This window comes from Mustela putorius, unplaced genomic scaffold (genome assembly GCF_011764305.1).
Source record: "Mustela putorius furo isolate JIRA1106 unplaced genomic scaffold, ASM1176430v1.1 tig00003853_pilon_pilon_pilon, whole genome shotgun sequence".
Taxonomy (NCBI): Eukaryota; Metazoa; Chordata; class Mammalia; order Carnivora; family Mustelidae; genus Mustela; species Mustela putorius.
In genome coordinates, this window is record NW_025422005.1 from 31,877,309 (window position 1) to 31,894,795 (window position 17,487).

The 17,487-nt window shown below is 49.1% G+C and overlaps 1 protein-coding gene across 5 annotated transcripts in view; it reads right to left on the reverse strand.

Moving 5' to 3' along the window:
* Window positions 1-17,487, reverse strand: part of HIVEP3 (HIVEP zinc finger 3) — a 453,641-nt gene that overhangs the window by 79,672 nt on the left and 356,482 nt on the right. For all 5 annotated transcript variants that reach the window (XM_013045173.2, XM_013045195.2, XM_004740641.3 and 2 more), the window contains one exon: window positions 10,901-11,097. The gene's annotated coding sequence lies outside the window, so the exon portion shown is untranslated. The remainder of the gene's footprint in view (window positions 1-10,900; window positions 11,098-17,487) is intronic.

The following is a 17,487-nucleotide window of genomic DNA, read 5'->3' on the forward strand; positions in this document are numbered from 1 at the left end:
CATATTTTATTGTCACTATTTGGTTGAAATTTTTAAAATTTAAATATATTTGTTAAATATAGGAATATATCTTTTTAAAAATTGTGTTAGTCACCATAAAGTACTTCATTAGGTTTTGATGTTGTGTTCCAGATTCATTGTTTGTGTTATAACACCCCGCACTCATTGTGCTAATACCATTTTAACAAGTACGACTTGAACTGAAGAAGAAGAAATGACACCCCACCTGGGGATCTCCTTGGTTTGTCATCTCTCCCTCCACTTCCAAAGCCTGGGGCACTTGGGGGTGAATCTGAGCATGACTGAGGTCAACCAAGGCAAAGGGTACATCTCAAACCTGGTCATGGTACACATTTCTCTGCATCTAGCTTTTCTCATGGATGATCTTTCTAGGTCAAAGGCCAACATTTTTGAGCAGTTAGTATATACCACGCACAGTTATAAGCACCTCACATGCATCAAGCCTATAGGGCAAGCACCATTATAATCCCTATTTTACCAAAAAGGAGACTGATGGTCACAGAGATCTCATGCCGGTTTGTAAGTAGTGGGATCCAGATTTGAACCCTGGCAATCTGTCTCTAGACCCTGTGTTTTTCTAATTTTTCTTTGCCACTGGAATTTCGTAATAAACATCCTCCGTACACATATCTTTAAAGACTGGTGCTATTGTTCTGTAGGCCAGGTTCCCAGAAACAGGACCATGGGTCAAAGGGTATGTGTGTTTTGCATGGGAACATCTAGGGGATCTATTGTTTGCAACATCTTCCTAAGAAATAAGCCATGTGATTTTTACTCACTAGTTTTAATTCTGTCCTGAAGACACACCACCTCTGACCACCCCCCTCCCCTCTCCAGGACAATCCCTTGGATGACTGAGGACAATCTTCTCTTCTCTAGTTTCCTCAAATGTTCCTCTGATAATGGGGTTACATGTGCCCTGGGGCTGATCCCTCTGGGGTGAGCTCCTCCCCAGTGAAAGACACAAGAGAGAGGGACAGAATCTTTTCTGATGTCAATGGCACAGTAGGAGGGATCCAAGCAGGTAGTGTGCTCAGTCCTCCTCTTCAGCTCCCCCCAAACCACTCATAGGCCTTCCTGAGAAAAAGACCCACCAACCAAATTCTACTCCCACATAAGAAAATGGAGCTCATTCTTCAATTAGGGAAAATGCCAATGACTTTGGAGCTGGACAGACCTACAAGTGTCTTCAAGCTCAATGTCTTATTTTACAAACGAGCTATGGAGGGCAATGACCAGCCCAGGTTCATGCGTGGGGTGCGGGAGCCGGGAGCCGGGTCACTGGGGGGTGCTTGGCTCTAGCTCCCTTTGCCTGTTGGTCCCTAGGAACCGTTTTACTAGAAAGGCACAGTGTAAATATTTTGCTAAGGAGCCAAGAGAGGAAACTTACCCAGGCTGAGCGGCCCTGTGCTGGGCGCTGGCCATGGACACAATGCTCAATGAGGGCCATTATCTAGGAAGGGAGGGCTGTTTGTTCCGCTTCGGGACAGTGCCAGAGCCCGGAGCCACCAGGCTTGCCACTCTGGCTGCCACACAGAAGAGTCCCCTTGCACTCAGCAGACTCTGTGGTTATGCAATGCTGGGCCAGAAGGTTAACTCTCCCCAGACGGGAACCAAGGCTTGCTCCTTCCTGCCGGAGCGTGTCCATTTAAAAACGCTCAAAATTCAGGGCCTCCATCTTGGCAAAAAAAAAAAGAAGGAAAAAAAAAAAAAAAAAGCTCAGGCCCTGAAATGGCTGGTTTATTCCAAAGGGTGTAGTGAGTCCATCCAGCACCTTTCTACCAAGGCCCTGGGCCACAGCCACGGTGACTGCCCACCAGGGCTTAGGCATCGTGCGTGGGCCTCTCAGCCCTTCTTCCCAGGAGTCAGTGCTCCTGCCAGTCTCAGATTCTCAGACCTGGTGTGCTTTTCTTGCCCCTCCCCTGCCTCTGTCAGTGGTGCTGGTCAAGCACCCCTCTTAGTTAAGCACAAGTGCTACCCCAAGTTCAAAAACTTGCACCCCAAGCACCCCAGCCCTCAATCCTGGAGCTCAAGGAGGGAGTTTCCCAAACTAAAGATATCTTGGATGTTATCTCTACAACTGCTCCATTTTCTAGACGAGCAAACTGAGGCTGGGGGGGTGGGTGGTGGTTAACTAGCCTGAGTCCGTGTGACCATCATCAAGGCTCTTGTCCCCTGGACTCTCTCACACCTCACATCCCAGACACTTCCCAGAATCCGACCACTTCCCACCGCCTCCACAGCCGCCAGCCTGGTCGGTGACACAGTCACCTCCTGGTGACGACATCAGCCTCCCAGTTGGTCTGCCTCCGGTCCTACCCCGTCTCCTGCAGCACAGCTTCTACACACAGCCAGGGTGGGCCTTTTAGAACATTCAACAGACGTCCAAGGGCTTCTTAATTACCTGCCCCAACCCCTTCCATCCCAGTTCCAGCCTCCTCTCCTCCTAGGCCTCCTCCCCCACCCCTCCAGCTCCACTGGCCCCCTGGGGGTCCCCCCCAACATGATCTCACCATGGTCTCTACACTCTTCCCCAAAGAGCACAGCACTCACTCCCTTACCCCTGAGGTCTTTGCTCCAATGCCACCCTCCGAGGCCAACTATGACCACCTGGTTCCTTTTCTTTCCTGGCTCGCCTTGCCACACATTAGGTACTTTACATAAGTATAAGATAACACTGTCTATTTATTTTACAGATAATATGAAATATACAGTATGTGATAAGGGGCAAAATGGCCATCTATTTCCCCGACTACTGTGGAACTCCAAGAGGTAGGAATCTGCATCTTGGTGCCTAGAACGGTATGTGGCAACTTCTGTTTAGGCTTGGCTGATTTTAAGGAGGCTCCATCTCTGAAGATGGGTGACGGTGATGGCGGTCCTCATGTCACCGCACCAGAGCCCATGTGAGTTCAGAGTTGGGGGAGGAGACGAGCTTGGTGGCACAGGCAAATTAATGAAAGGAGAGGCTCTGAAGGCTCCAGGGAGGCTAGCTGAGAAGCTCTATGTTTAAGACCTGATGGGGGGACGCCAGACCCGGGCATCAGTGCCTCCTCAGCCCTGTCCAGCCGATTCCCAGAGGCACCCACAGAGAGATGCCCCTGAGGCATGGCCGCCCCACCCCACTCTCAGGTACCCTGAATCTCCAAGCCCCAAAACCTCTCTGTCACTTTAAAAGCCCTCAAGTGGGAGACTCCTAGTCCCCACTGGGTCTGGGGGCCTCTGCTGAGCCCCTCTGCACAGAGTTCTATTCCCCGGGAGGGGTGGCGGGGAAGAGCCACTGAGTGGATAAAGAGAAAGACCAAAAGGAAGGGGGAGGAGCTAAGACAGACCCAGGAGAGGAGACGAAGGCTTGGAGCCTCAGAACGATCCCAAGGAAGCCTGCCAGCCAGAACCCCAGCAGAGACAGAATGGCTTGTCCTGACAGGTGGGACAGGCGGTTCCAGTTCCTACTTGCTCTCCCACACCTGCAGCTATGCTGGTCGGAAGCACAAATCTCTGGCAAACAGAAACTCGTGATTTCGGTTTTATTTTGATTGACATTTTTATTTACCCACGGCACCATTTCTTTGAGGTTAGTTGGTTTTATTCTAAAGAGGGGCCCAGACCATGTTCCCAGGGGACTGGCTGGGGACACCTCTCTGCTCAGCGCCCCCCCCCCCCCCCGCCCATCCTGTCTCTGCTCTCTGCACACCTGTCGGGCTCTCTCACTGGAAGAGTGCCTCCCTCTGGCTCTGGTCCTTAATCCCTGTGTGTCTCTCTTGCATTTTTCATCCTGGCTGATTAGCAGCTTCCCCAGCTGCACACATCACCTGGCCTGCCTTGGAGTGCCTCAGGCCTGTGTCTCAAGTGGCAATAGTTCGGCTTGGACAACTCGCTGACCTCTCCCTCTGGGAGAGCCATTCTCTTCCACTTCCAGGTTTGCAGGCTCAGAAGCACCCCACAACCCCACTCTCCTGCCCCCCACCGCAGATTCATCCATCTGACCCACTCATTCCCTCCCTGGTTCAACACTCACTAACCAAGCGCCCTGAAGGCTGTGCTGGGGTCTGGGGACATTCACCATACCTGTCCTTCCTCCCACTGTGGACCCTCTTGGACCACCCCAGGCCCTGAAATCGTAAGAGGAAGCCTAGTCCGAGTTGGCCAGTCCCATGTCTGCAAGTAAGTCACAGAGTGATTTTGGGGAAGTCACTTGCCATGGCTGAGCCTTAGTGTCCTTCTCTACTCTTGGGAAAGATGATTCTTTCCTGCTTCTCCTCTTCCTGGCCTGGCAGGGACACCCACAGGGGATGTCCATCTAAAGAATGCTTCTGATCATTGTCTTCAAGCATACTGCAGCTTTGCTCCTCCTACAGACCGTGGCTTTGACCCCCTTCAACCTCCCAGCTTCCTGAGATTGGACCATAGAATCTGCATTTTAGAGAAACACCCCTGGTGATACCATTGTAGGGGGATGGTTTGTGAACCGCACTTGGAGAAATTCTGGCTCATGAGATAAAGTTCAAATTCCCCCTCCATCTCCCCAGTCCCGGAGCAGACCCCACCCTGCTTTCCAGGCACTGGTCCCAGTCTCTCGCAGGAAGGCCCTCTGTGGTCACCGGGCCAAGTCATCCGCTCACCAGCCTGAACCCAAAACTCTTCTCTTGCCACTTCCCCAGCATGGAAAGACTTCCTGAGCTCTCTCTCTGAAAGTCCCTTTCCCACCCTGCGAGGCCCAACTTAAAATGACTTCTTCTTCCTCCATAAAGGTCAGAAACACCTTATTGTGGGTACCCCAGCGGGCACATTCCCTGCCACTTCCCTCCTAGGTTGCTGATGGGCTTCTCAGCAGCTCCCATCTGAGCTTTCTGTCCAGATTGTAGGCTCCCTGAGGGCAGCTGTTCATCTTACAGATCTTTGAGTTCAACAGCAATGCTTACCGAGCATCTCTGAACACGTAAACACACCCCAGGGGCACACAAAGGAGGAGGGGTGAAATTCCTGCACGAGGGGTGCCCCCTGTAAAGCAAAGATAGAGGGTACTTGCATACTTGCCTGGAGTAGAAATACAGAGCGGGTCCCACAGGGTCCCACAGGGTCCCTGAGCAAAGGTTCCTAATGTCACAGGGGAGGTGACGAGGGGGAAGAGAAAGAGAATCCAGAAGGAAGGAACTCGGGGTAAAGGATTAAAGTGTGAGAAGTCCCTTCTGCACTGCCATGGGGGAGGAGGAGGAGGGAGAGAGATGGAGACGGGAATGGGTTGGGAGCCCCAGAGCCCCGAGGAGAGGAGCGGAGCCTGGCTCATCCTGTAGGTCAGGGGTAGGCGGATCCAGCCTGCTGCTAGTTCCTGAACATCAAGTTTCACGGCCACGCCCATCCCTCTACACACTGCCCATGGCTGCTTGCACGCAGCGCAGCGCAGTAGAGAGAAGCAGGTGCAAGAGAGATTGCCCGGTTCGCAGAGCTTAAAATAGTTACTATCTGGCCATTTCGAAAAAAAGTGTTGCTGCTCCCTGCCACGCGTGAGGGAAGGGACCGCTGGATTTTAAGCATGGTCAGATTTTTATCTTCCTATGCCTCTGGGACAGCGTAAGGATGGGCTAGAGTAGACAAGCTGGCAGGAAAGGAAGGCCGTTGAGAGGTTAGTGTAACTCTCCAGGTGGGAGGCAGCTATGACACCACTGCTGTTGTTTATCAAGAGATTGATTAAGAGTCGCATGTATCTGCACTGGGCTAAGCCCTTTATACATATTCCCTCGTCCTCCCTGCATAGCAACTGCCGGTAGCGCTGTTCTCGTCTCACAGATAAGGCACAGAGAAGTGGAACAACTTGCCCAAGGTCACACAGCTGGTAGGCAGCAGAGCCAGAAAGCAAACCCAGTGCCAAGCTCAAGGGGGCTGTCAGTTCCAAGCTCAAGGTCTTCAGGGTCAAGCATGTTTTGCTGGCTGACAGATCCCTTCGAGTTTCCCTGAGAATTCACAGAACACAAGCTGTCTATGGGAGAAAATCTTCCCTGAGTCGAGTCAGGCAGGAAGTGGGAGGCAGGAGTGTGGCTATTTTGGAAAAGCGACACGAAAAACCACGAAACTTCCTACCTGTCCCATTTTGCTCCCATCTGTCCTCGGAAACAAGGCTGCCCCTCTCTCAGATAAAAAGGTGTTTCTCCCCACACGGTGGCTCTGCCACTGGCGGTGGGAGAGAGCCCTAAGCTTAGCACACGTTCGCTATTTTTAAAGGACTATATAAACAAACAGGGCTATGTAAATAAGAAAAAAAATGAGGTCATCCTTTTAAAATCTAAAAATGTTCTTTTTCGATGGGGTGAGCAGCAAAACCTCAGAAAGAACTGGTGGTTTTTTATCCCTGAAAGGCCTTCTCTAGCCCACAGTCTCCCAAAGACACCAGGCCGGCCCCTCCCTTCCCGGCACCCACCAGGGAAGGCAGGCGGCCTGGGAGCAGGGACTCCTGGGTTATATTCCTAACTCTGCCGGCTTTGCCTAGAATGCCCAAAGCTACAGCCCAACTGGAGCCGCCACCTCCCTGGGACACTGGTCCCCATCCAGGTCATGCACAAGACCCTCCTCCCACACAAACGTGCTTGGCATTGCTGCCCGCTCTGCTGTCCCACTCCCTCTCCCCCGGCCCACACCTGGATCAGGTGGCTGCAGGGGTCTCTGCCTGCTCCTTAGAAGCCATTCGTGTCCTCCCTCCATATCCCCTAGCCTTATGCCTTGGCTTTCTCTGCACATAATCTACTCTCCCCACCTTCCTCCAGACCTCTTCTCCCAAGCCAAAGGCTGGAAGTCATGAGGGCAGCCTTGGGCTTGTGTTTAGGTCATCAACAATCATTAGGAGACACCCCCGTTTCAGCAGGAGCCCAGGAGGCTTCACTGTTTCCCAGGAACTTCTTCCAGCACTGAGCTGTGCCCCTCACCTGCCCCATGACCCTCTCCCGCCATCCACAGCATGACCCCACCCCCACCTTCCATGCCTTCCTCCTCTGCCTCTCAGCCCCAGCACCCTTGGCTCTGAGAGCACAGAAATAAGAACCACCAGTATTTGAAGAAGGGGTGCCTTTCAAATTGTGTTCCACGAGCTGTTTCAGAAGTTCTTCAAATGTCACTCGAGAATTTTATTCCAGAACTATAGCATGACTCTTCCTACCTAAAACTGTCATGAAAAATGGACCGGCACAGTCAGATGTGTTCTATAGCCTATCGCAGGAACACACCAAGTACAAACAGGGGTGGCCGGCTGAACTTGGTTTGTGCAGAACTCAGACAAAAGCCTGGGTAGGTCTTGAACTTCGGTGTTAAAACATGTCTTCAACTAAAGACTGGAGCTCTTTTCTGGGCATCTTTATGTGGCTGTTTCTTAAATTCGGGACTAAACACGCTTACATAAAACCACACAAACAAGTACACTCTAAAACTTTCCATGATATGAGATTACGGTATGTGGATGATCACAGAAACGTCATCACTGATTGTGGGCTTCCTGTCTGAGTGTTGTAATAAGGAAGGATTCAAGCAGTTTGCTTGATATGGTCAGTGATGCAAACCAGAATTCCCTCTTGCTCCTTCCCCAATGTCCATATGGCATGGAACTGACGATCATCTCGAGCTTAAGCTAAGCTGTTAGAAGTCTGGAACCCTTCATATCACCATATAGATAGGATCGAGAATTTTCTTTATGCTGCGCAACCAAGCCAAACAAAACAAAAGTAAAAAAGCAATGTTAGATGTTACAGTTGGAAAGGGATTGAATGATTATCTAGAATAGAGGCCAGAAAAATTCTATAGAGTACCAAATAGTAAATATCTTTGACTTTGTGAGAGAGGGAGTCTGTCGCAATTACTTAGCTCTGCTATTAGAGCAAAAGAGCAGCCATAAACAATGTGGAAATAAATGGCATGACTGTGTCCCAATACAATTTTATTTACAAAACTCAGGCAACAGCTAGGATTAAGGCCACGGGCAGGAGTTTGTCAATTCCTGCTCTAGACCCCAAGCTGTCAGTGCATTTACTGACCATTTTCATTATAAATAGATGCCAAAATTTTGAATTTAAATGATATATGTACATTAATAAACAACTACCTGCATCTGTTTTATTATTGGCATTCTGTGGAGGATTTGACTTTGAACAATGGCTTCTAAGACCCTAGGAGTTGGCAAACTACTAGCAGAGAGCTTAGCTGCTGAGAACATGCTTTACTGCCTGTCAGATCAGGTTCATGTTGACCGATTCAGAAATCAGGTGTAGTCTGGAGAGAGCCCCTGGCCAGCTCCCTCCACATCTCCCTGCCCTCGGATAATCTCAAGCATAGCCATTCCCAAGCTCACACGTGTGAATGGGCCTCCCCTGCACAGGGGGGGTCCGCAATGCCCCCGGAGGCTCCTACCGGCCCAGGCCTGAGCCCTCCACCAGCCTCAGACGGCAGCTGTTCCAACCCCCTCTGTGGTGGCTGGGGGAGGCTGGGCCAGCGATGGGGCCATGAGGACCTGAACGCTCTGGAAGCCCCCAGTCAGCACCCCCATTAATCCTGGAGGCTTTTATTCCACAGGGAGAGCACAGGAAGGGGCGGGGCCTAGATTTCTTGCTGGAACTGACAGCTTATTTCCCTCTAGACCAGTCCCATCTTTTAGCCATTCTTCTACACAGCTGGCACAGCCCACATGGACAAAAAAAAGAATTTAACAGTGAAGTAGGGGAGGGCAAATACCAGGTTTGGGGAGGATCAACCCCCACACCCTCCCCTTCCCCTGTACTACCCTAGATGGTCTTCCCATATCTCTTTTTGCATCCTCAGAGGTTTCGGCCTCCAGCCAGGTTCAACTGTTTCCTGCACACCTAGCTAAATAAACCCAGTGCCCGGAGACCCACAACGGCTGTGACATATGCAGAAGGAAACAACTGCTAAGCTGAGGCATGAGACGTCCCAAGGAAGGGGACCCATTCCTTATGGTGTTACTGGTTCCTATTAAAATGTAGCTATCCTGGAGAAGGGTCATTCTTGAAGCTGTTACTGCTTCTCTTCAGGAAGCGTCTTGGTGGAGAAGACAGTGCTGAGTCTTCTGCAGCCTGAGGCTCTGATCCTTCTCTAGGTGTGACTATCTTTAAACTACTGAACCTCTCCGTGCTCGGTTTCCTTATCTCTACGAAAAGGGTGGCAGAACCAAGACTCACTTGGGTCTGAGCGGTACTCGGGCTCATCTATAAAATGCCGGACCTCATGTACAGTGCTGGTGGCTGTTCTTTGCTCTGACTCTTGAGGACCAGATGGCAGAGCTTGGCGGATCTGTCACAGAGCAGCCGCCACAAGGGCAGAGAGGTGGCCGACCCGCCTGCCTGAGTCAAAAGGGCTGCCTCCCATCTGGGGAGCCCTTGCTATGTGTCCAGCTGCATTCTATGGCCTCCCCTCCATCTGCACCACAACGTGGTGGGTAATGGACATCACTTTCTCATTTTACAAGCAAGAAAGTTGAGGCCAGGTGACCAAGAAACTTGCCTTCTAAATAGTAAATCCTCACAAAACCAGTAAGTGCCAGAGTTGGGATTTGAACTCAGGAAGATCCAGAGCCTCCACTAACGGGTACCACATTAAAACTCTCCTCTCAGAGGGAGGTACAGATGCTCCATCCTTCTTCCTCAGAGACCAGGGGGGTGATTCCTCCATCTCCACTGAAAAGCCCTGGTCGCAGCCCAGGTCTAGGGGACCCACATGGTGCATCTGAGCTGTGGGCAGAGCCCTGGGCCCACAGGTTGGCTGAGTTACAGTGATGCTATCTTTGAGGGCTGCCTGAGGCTCTGTCCTCTCTGCAAGCGAGAGAGCACTTGGAGGAAGGAGATGATGCAGTGTTCACTGCACCCAGCCTGCTAAGTCCCTCTGGGACTCCTAGCTCAGCCCAAAGACCCAAATACAGGGTGAGCATCACCAGAGTTCCAAGAAGGAGGCCCCAGAGCCCCTAAACATTGGCTGTATCTGAATCCACATACAGATTTTGTAGCCCTAAGCCCAAGAGTCTGATTCAGAGAAGATGGGTAGGCCAGGGAGTCTACCTTTTTTTTTTTTTTTTTTTTTAAAGCCAGGCACCCCCTTCAACCTACTTAAGTGATTCCAATATACTCCAAAGCCAGACAAAACATCCAAAGACATAGTCCCAGCCCAAAGACCTCGAACCCTACACACCTAACCTGAACCACCACCCGAACCTAACTTGGGACCACAACACAGAGCTGAAGAGCTAACCACATAGTCACAAGGGCCCCTCCCCAGGCGAATTCAGTCAGCATCTCTGAAGGTGGGGCCCCACTACTGGAATTTTTAAAAAACTTTCTGGAACATTCTAACATGTAGCCAGGGCTGAGAACCCGACATTGTTTCAATTCCTCACCACAGGGAGGGGCCTGAAGAGATGCAGCACAGGTTCAACACCCACTGTGCTCTTCTGAGGAGGGAGGGAGTGGCCGGGGGCTCCTCAGGCCAGAGCCATCATAGGGTGGAGAGGGGAGCAGAGAAGACAGTGGAGCTCTGGTGTGGAGGCTCATATGTGGGGAGGCTGTGGTACCTTTAAAAGAGGTGTTGCCAGGGACAGAAGGGAAACTGAGGAACTAGGAATACAACTGGGGAGACGAGGTGAAGGTAGGGAAAGAGTGCTGGCCCTCAAGATCTCTGCTCCTCACCAAGGAAGTCCTAAGCACTTCTGATTTCCACAGAGACACAAGGAAGGCAACAGTGATAAATAATAATAATAATAATAATAATAATAACTCTAATAATAATAATTTGAAAGAGGAATACACTCGAAAGAGGAAGAATATTAGCAAGCTCATGCAAGAAAGACGAAAATGGTGTCCCCAGCAAGCAAACTTAATGACAGCCCGTTTCTTACCTGTGCTGAAGGCACCACTTTCGATGACCAAAACTAAAACACTGTTCTCTTTGGAAACCAGCGTTCATGTCCACTTCCACTGCGTGGCCTTCCTCTCACGCTCTGCTCTGCCCTCTGGAAGGGAGAGTTGGCCTGGCCAGTATCTCTTGAGGCTCCGCCATGAAATAGTTAGAGGCTGCCAGGTTGTGCCTCAAATCCTGCAGGGGATGGTCGAAAAGTATGGTCAAAGAGTTTGCTTGGTCAACTTCTTCAGATATTGAACAATTTCTGGCTGGTTCCAGGAGGCCCAGGCCCCCACAGTGCTTCCCATGCTTCTTGTCTTGGGCTAGATCCCCATGTCCCCTGGCGAGACAAGTGTGAGAGGCAGCCCTGGCACCCTCTTGTAGCTCGCACATACCACCTAACTTCTGAGAGCCCCTATTTCTCCACAGAAAAGAAGGCAGAATTCCAAGATGGCCGCCAGGGTCTCCCAGTGCACACAGGCTGTGTAATTCCCAGGATGGCGAATATGGTGCCCTTCACTCTCGTGATCAGGTTATGTTATAGGGCAAGGTTGATCTCAAAATAGATTGTTCCATGGGCTTGACCTAACCAAGAAAGCCCTTTAAAAGCAGAATTTTCTCTGGTTAGTGGCCCAAGAGAAAGTCATGGAGATTAGAATCAGGAGGATTTGACTTGCAAGTTTGCTGCCTTGAAGACAGAGGGGTCATGTGGAAGAGAGTGGGGTCCACCTTTAGGGGTGAGAGCAGCACCCCACTGACAACCAGCAAGAAAATAGGACCTGAGTCCTACAACCAGTGGATTGTACCTGGACTCCCACAACAAGTGAATAAGGCTGGAAAAGCAGAACCTTCCCCAGAGCCTCAGGATGAGAGCTCAGCCCACAGGCACTTTGATTTCATCCCTGAACAAAGAATCCAGCCTCTCTGCACCAGGCTTCCCATCTAGAGAATTGTGAGCTAAGAAACAAGTGCCACTCGGCTTGAGACACTTTGTTAGACAGTGAGGGAACACAACTACCACTGGCACAAGTGATTAATATTCAGGACTGGTCCTGAATATTAAATCCAACAGTTAGACCCAAGAGCACACTGGACTCCCCAAATCACTAAACAGAACAGAGCATTTAAGGCCAAAGGAGATCTGGCTCTGGGAAGGGCCTCAACCATGATTACTGGTGGGGTGCCTGGGTGGCTCAGCCACTAAGCGTCTGCCTTTGGCTCAGGTCATGATCCAGGAGTCCTGGGATCGAGCCCTGCATGGGGCTCCCTGCTCCACGGGAAACCTGCTTCTCCCTCTCCCACTCTCCCTGCCTGTGTTCCTCTCTCACTATGTCTCTCTCTGTCAAATAAATAAAACCTTAAAAACAAACAAGCAAACATGATTACTGGTTAGGGGATGAATGACGGAGCACTAGTTCTTACTAATCAGCTTGCTAAGAATAGCAGTTACCTCCCGGGTCTCTCGTGATCTGGCATTGCTTGTCCCACAACATGCCCAGTGATCTAGGTCTGGAGTAACCTGTACACGGGCCTGGGGCACTGCCCCCTTTCTTTTCTGGGACACCGTGCATTTTACTGGCACAGCCTTGGAAGTATTAGTGTTCCGGCAACTATATCCCACTGTGGGTTCCTCCAGGGCATGCAGGTAGCCAAAGCCACCAGGCTGTCCCCTTGTCACCGCACCTGCTGCTCTAGAATCCATCCAGCCCTGCTCCCCATCCCAGGGCAGCATCACACCACAACATAAGGACCTCCATCTATCATCTCCCAATTCTGTCTTCCACAACATCCCAACTTCTCACGACTCTTTGGTGTTCATCAGCCTCTGATCTCACCCCGTCCTCTCTGATCTCCATTATTAATACGAACATCGTGCGCCATCCCCCCCAGTGTGGAAACATTGATTTCTTGGACTATGCTATCCTCTGAACCCAGTCCACGATTCCCCACCTTTGGGCCTTGACTCAATGCTACTGACCTCCCCTCACAACCATGCCTACCTGGCCAAATCCTGCCTATCTTTCCTCAAAAGACTCCGCCAGCCCCTCGAAAACCAGATGTAAGTCCTGCCTCCCCAGAATACCCAGAGTGCATTTGTGGCGCCTCAAGATAAACAGCAGGGCCTGATGTGCACAGAGACTCTGAGAGTCTTGCAGTCCTGCACACACCTTGGTGTGTCAGTGAAACCCCTTCCCCACCCTTAGAGAGCAGGACAGGGTCTCACACACAGTCGGTGCAGAGCAATTCTCTTTAGAACCTGCCTGGATGACTCATTCACTGAACAGAGACACATGCAGCACCTATTTGGGGTCAAGTTCAATGGTAAGTGCTGAGCATGAAAGAGTTAAGATTCAGTCCCTGCTTTCAAGGGAATGACAATTGTCGGGGGAGGGTCCAGGAATGAAGGAACACACAGGGTTACCTGTGCAAATCTTAACTGCATCTTGAAGCCATAAAGAAAAGAGTGGTCAATTCTGACAGTGTCTGAATGCATGAGAAAGAGAGAGCATTTCAAACAGTAAGAAGGGTAGGCAGACAGGAGACCCCAAACTGGCCGAATGTTCAACAAGTTGCATGGTGTCCTTATGGTTGGCAATGAGGGGCAGTGAGAGCTCAGGAAGCAAGGGCTGGTGGGTGGGGAGAACTTGATGCATGGAATAGTCTGGATTTGATCTCGCAGTGGAGTGAGGTCACTGCTTCCTTGTAATTAGTGAGGTAATGTGGTTGGGACCAGAGATGTGGCTGGTAGGGCAGGAGCAGATCGGGTGCAGGAAGCAAGCCACTGCTCTCCCCCTGCCTGGTCCCCAACCAGTGGGGTCAGCACCACTGGAGTACCACTCCTGGCCTCCAGCAGCAGCAGGTAAGAAAGCCGGGCGGACACACCTGCCTCCCGGTCACCAGGAAACATTACACACACCTGAGCCTCTCCAGACAAACGGAGCCCATATGTTTACCTCTTCTCCCCTCAACAACAGTGAAATAAAAAGAGAAGTGTTCAAGAAAGAACAGCTCTAGGGAAGCACCAGCTGGCCAGCAAGTCTGAGAAAAAGCAGATAAGGAGAAATGACAGAAAATCAAATCAAAGCTAAGCCAGTTTCACCCACCAGGGGCAAGCAAAGGCCCACCTGCCAAATCCCCAGGGAATCCTGCTCAGCGGCAGTGGGAGCTGGGGCAGGCCGGCTGGCTGGAATTACTGAAATCCAAGGATAATGAGTGAATCTTCTGGGTTTCCAAAGAGACCAAAGTAGGAAGGAGAGGAGGACAGAAACCACCTACCCCACGCCTTACTGTCTTCATTAGCAGCACTCTGCTTCCAGGAGACTCGAGCCCTGACAGATGGCTTGATTGCTCAGGACAGAAACTTCCGGAAGGATCCATCAGCTCGTCAGTCAACAGTTTGTAATCTAAGATTCTTTGAGTCCCTTGCCTTGCCTCAAAAATTCCCCCTCACTGTTTCCCTCAGTCCTAGTCTGTTGGATTGTATTCCTAGCATGATCCTGAGGAAGCCCCACATTGACATATCCATTTTAAAGGAGGCTATCAATCCTCAGCAAATCCTGACCTTGCCTGCCTTCTCTGGAGATGCAAAAGCTCCAAGGAGGTGATGTTTCACCCCTTACCCAGACGAGCAGCTCTGTCCCGAAATTTTGAGAATCAAACTGACATGGGACTTGACATCCCCTTCATTACCTGCCAGAAGGCAACAAAGACTCCAGAGCTCTGAGGAAAAATGGTTAAAAGATCCGTTACTCTGCCCCTTCTTAAAGCCAAAGAGAGAAGTACTAAAAATAGTATGCCACCCACTTATCTTCTCTTAAAACAGTTACTCAAGGAATTACTACAATAAAACAAAAACTGTATCAGAATAAGTGATTCGGGGGAGGGCAAGATAGGATACACAGGGAACAGTGATGAGCAATAAATGAGAAAAAGGTACAGTCAGATCTAAGCCAATGTTGATAATAATGGTCTCATCTCTTTGGGAATTAGATACCATTTAATTCTTGACATTAATCCAGAAGCAAGGGTTTTCTTAATTTAAGGGTAACCATTTCTAGAAAACATAGTAAGATACAGACCTTTTAACCACTGTGTGTGACGGGGAGGGGGAAACAAAAAAATTCAATTAATTAATTCAATTAAACATTAGGAAAGGGACAGCTAGATAGGAAAGGAAATAGTATTTTAACCAAAAGACATATAATAAGCCCAAACATATCAATAAATATAAGAGTGTGCCTAAATTAAATTACTCTATTTTAAGATAAGAGATTAGATTGAGTGGGGGAAAAAAATCCAGCCATATGCGGTTTGGAAGTGATACACTTAAAACAAATGGACAAAGGTTGAACTCAAGAAATGGCAAGGAGACATAACAAGCAAAATAATAATGAAAACAATGTAGAAAAGTTAGTATTAATAGCCAATAAAATGCCAAAATGTTAAATAGAATAAAATGGGGACATTTTAGATGGCTAATGGGTCTGTTTTTCCAAAAAGACACAAAAATCATGAACCTTACCTTCACCCTGAATCATGGAACTGTAAAATATATGAGGTAACATAGTTTTAGGACCACAAGGAGGGGACACACAGAACAACATAGCTCTTGAATGCAGTACTCTAAGTCTGATGGTACAAGTAACTGCCAAAGAAAAGTAAGGAGGATTTGAAGACACAGTTCTTATGCTTAACTTCATCTAGATGCAAGAAGCAGAGAAAACATCTTTTTCTTGAATGTCCTTGTAGCAGACTGTAAGAAAATCTCAAATTCCAACATGTATACCGCAGTCTCCATTCCCAATGCAACAGAACTAGAAATTAACAAGCAGCAAAAAATGAAAAAGTACACGGCGCACACAACAATTTATAAATGCTTTTCTAAACAAGTAGTGTCAAAGAGGTACAAAGCTAGGATGGTAAGATATTTATCAGTGTGTGACATTGAGAACCCTGCTTTCAAAAAATCTGGGGAATGTAGCCCAATTGCATTTGGAGGGAGATTCAGACCTTAAATGCTTTCATGATAAAAGCAGAAAGACGTTAACCAAACCAACTAAGCATCTAACCCGAGAGGCTGAGAAAAGGGGAGAATAAACGAAATTGTCTATCAGAAAGAGAATGAAAAAACACAGCAACCACCTCAAAAGACTGCAGGCGGGTTCGCTGAGACCAGCAATGGGGACAAACCTCTGGTTAATCTGAGTGGCAGCCAAGAGCCAAATCGTAAACAGCTGTTAAGAAGAGCGACGTAAACATGTATGTGCACAATTTTAAAAATTGAGAGAAATTAATACATCACTTGATGTCCATGAATTTGAAAACAGATCATTTTCAAGAAGATTATAAACTGTAAAAGTGAAGAAGAGGGAGAAAACCTGATCCAGCAATGATGTTAGAAGAGACAGAAGAGGCTGTCGAAGATGGAATGATAGTGGAGAAAGAATGGATTCTTTAAATAAGAGAGCTGTGACAACCAGCTGTCTATCCCTTCAATGAGCATTTATTAAGTGCCTACTGTGTTTCAGGCACTGTTCTGGGTGCTGGAGCTTCACCAGTGAATAAAAGAGAAAGCAACATATCTTGCCTTTCTGGATTTGTGATTCTCGCAAGAGAGGATGAGCCATTAACCTACAACAGGTAAAATACATGGTTTGCAACAACAAAATGGGATACAGAGTGAAGGAAGCTGGAGAAATCTATTTTAAAAAGGGTCTGTGCACCATACGTCCATAAATTAATTTGCATTAAAGAAACGAACAAACCTCAGAAGCAAATCTACCAAATACCGGAACTATTACAATATTGGTGTAACTTAGTGTTAGAAAATAACTTTCCAACCTGAACTGAGCCTCAGTATTCTTTTTTTTTTTAATATTTTATTTATTTATTTGGCAGAGAGATAGAGGTCACAAGTGGGCAGAGAGGTAGGCAGAGGGAGAAGGGGAAGCAGGCTCCCTGCTGAGCAGAGAGCCTCATGTGGGGCTTGATCCCAGGACCCTGAGATCATGACCTGAGTGGAAGGCAGAGGCTTAAGCCACTGAGCCACCCAGGTGCCCCAAGCCTCAGTATTCTTTTTTTTTTTTTTTATTTGACAGAGAGAGATCACAAGTAGGCAGAGAGGCAGGCAGAGAGAGAGAGGAGGAAGCAGGCTCCCTGCTGAGCAGAGAGCCCGATGCGGGGCTTGATCCCAGAACCCTGGGATCATGACCTGAGCCGAAGGCAGAGGCTTAACCCACTGAGCCACCCAGGAGCCCCAAGCCTCAGTATTCTTAAAGGAAGAGAGAAGTTGAGTGCAACTGCACAAGAATATTAAGCACTACATATAAAAAAAGGCCTCAGCGGGACGCCTGGGTGGCTCAGTTGGTTGGGCAGCTGCCTTCGGCTCAGGTCATGATCCCGGCGTCCTGGGATCGAGTCCCACATCAGGCTCCTTGCTCGGCGGGGAGCCTGCTTCTCCCTCTGCCTCTGCCTGCCATTCTGTCTGCCTGTGCTTGCTCTCTCTCTCTCTCTCTCTGACAAATAAATAAATAAAATCTTTAAAAAAAAAAAAAGGCCTCAGCAACAGTTACAAGACAAATGGCA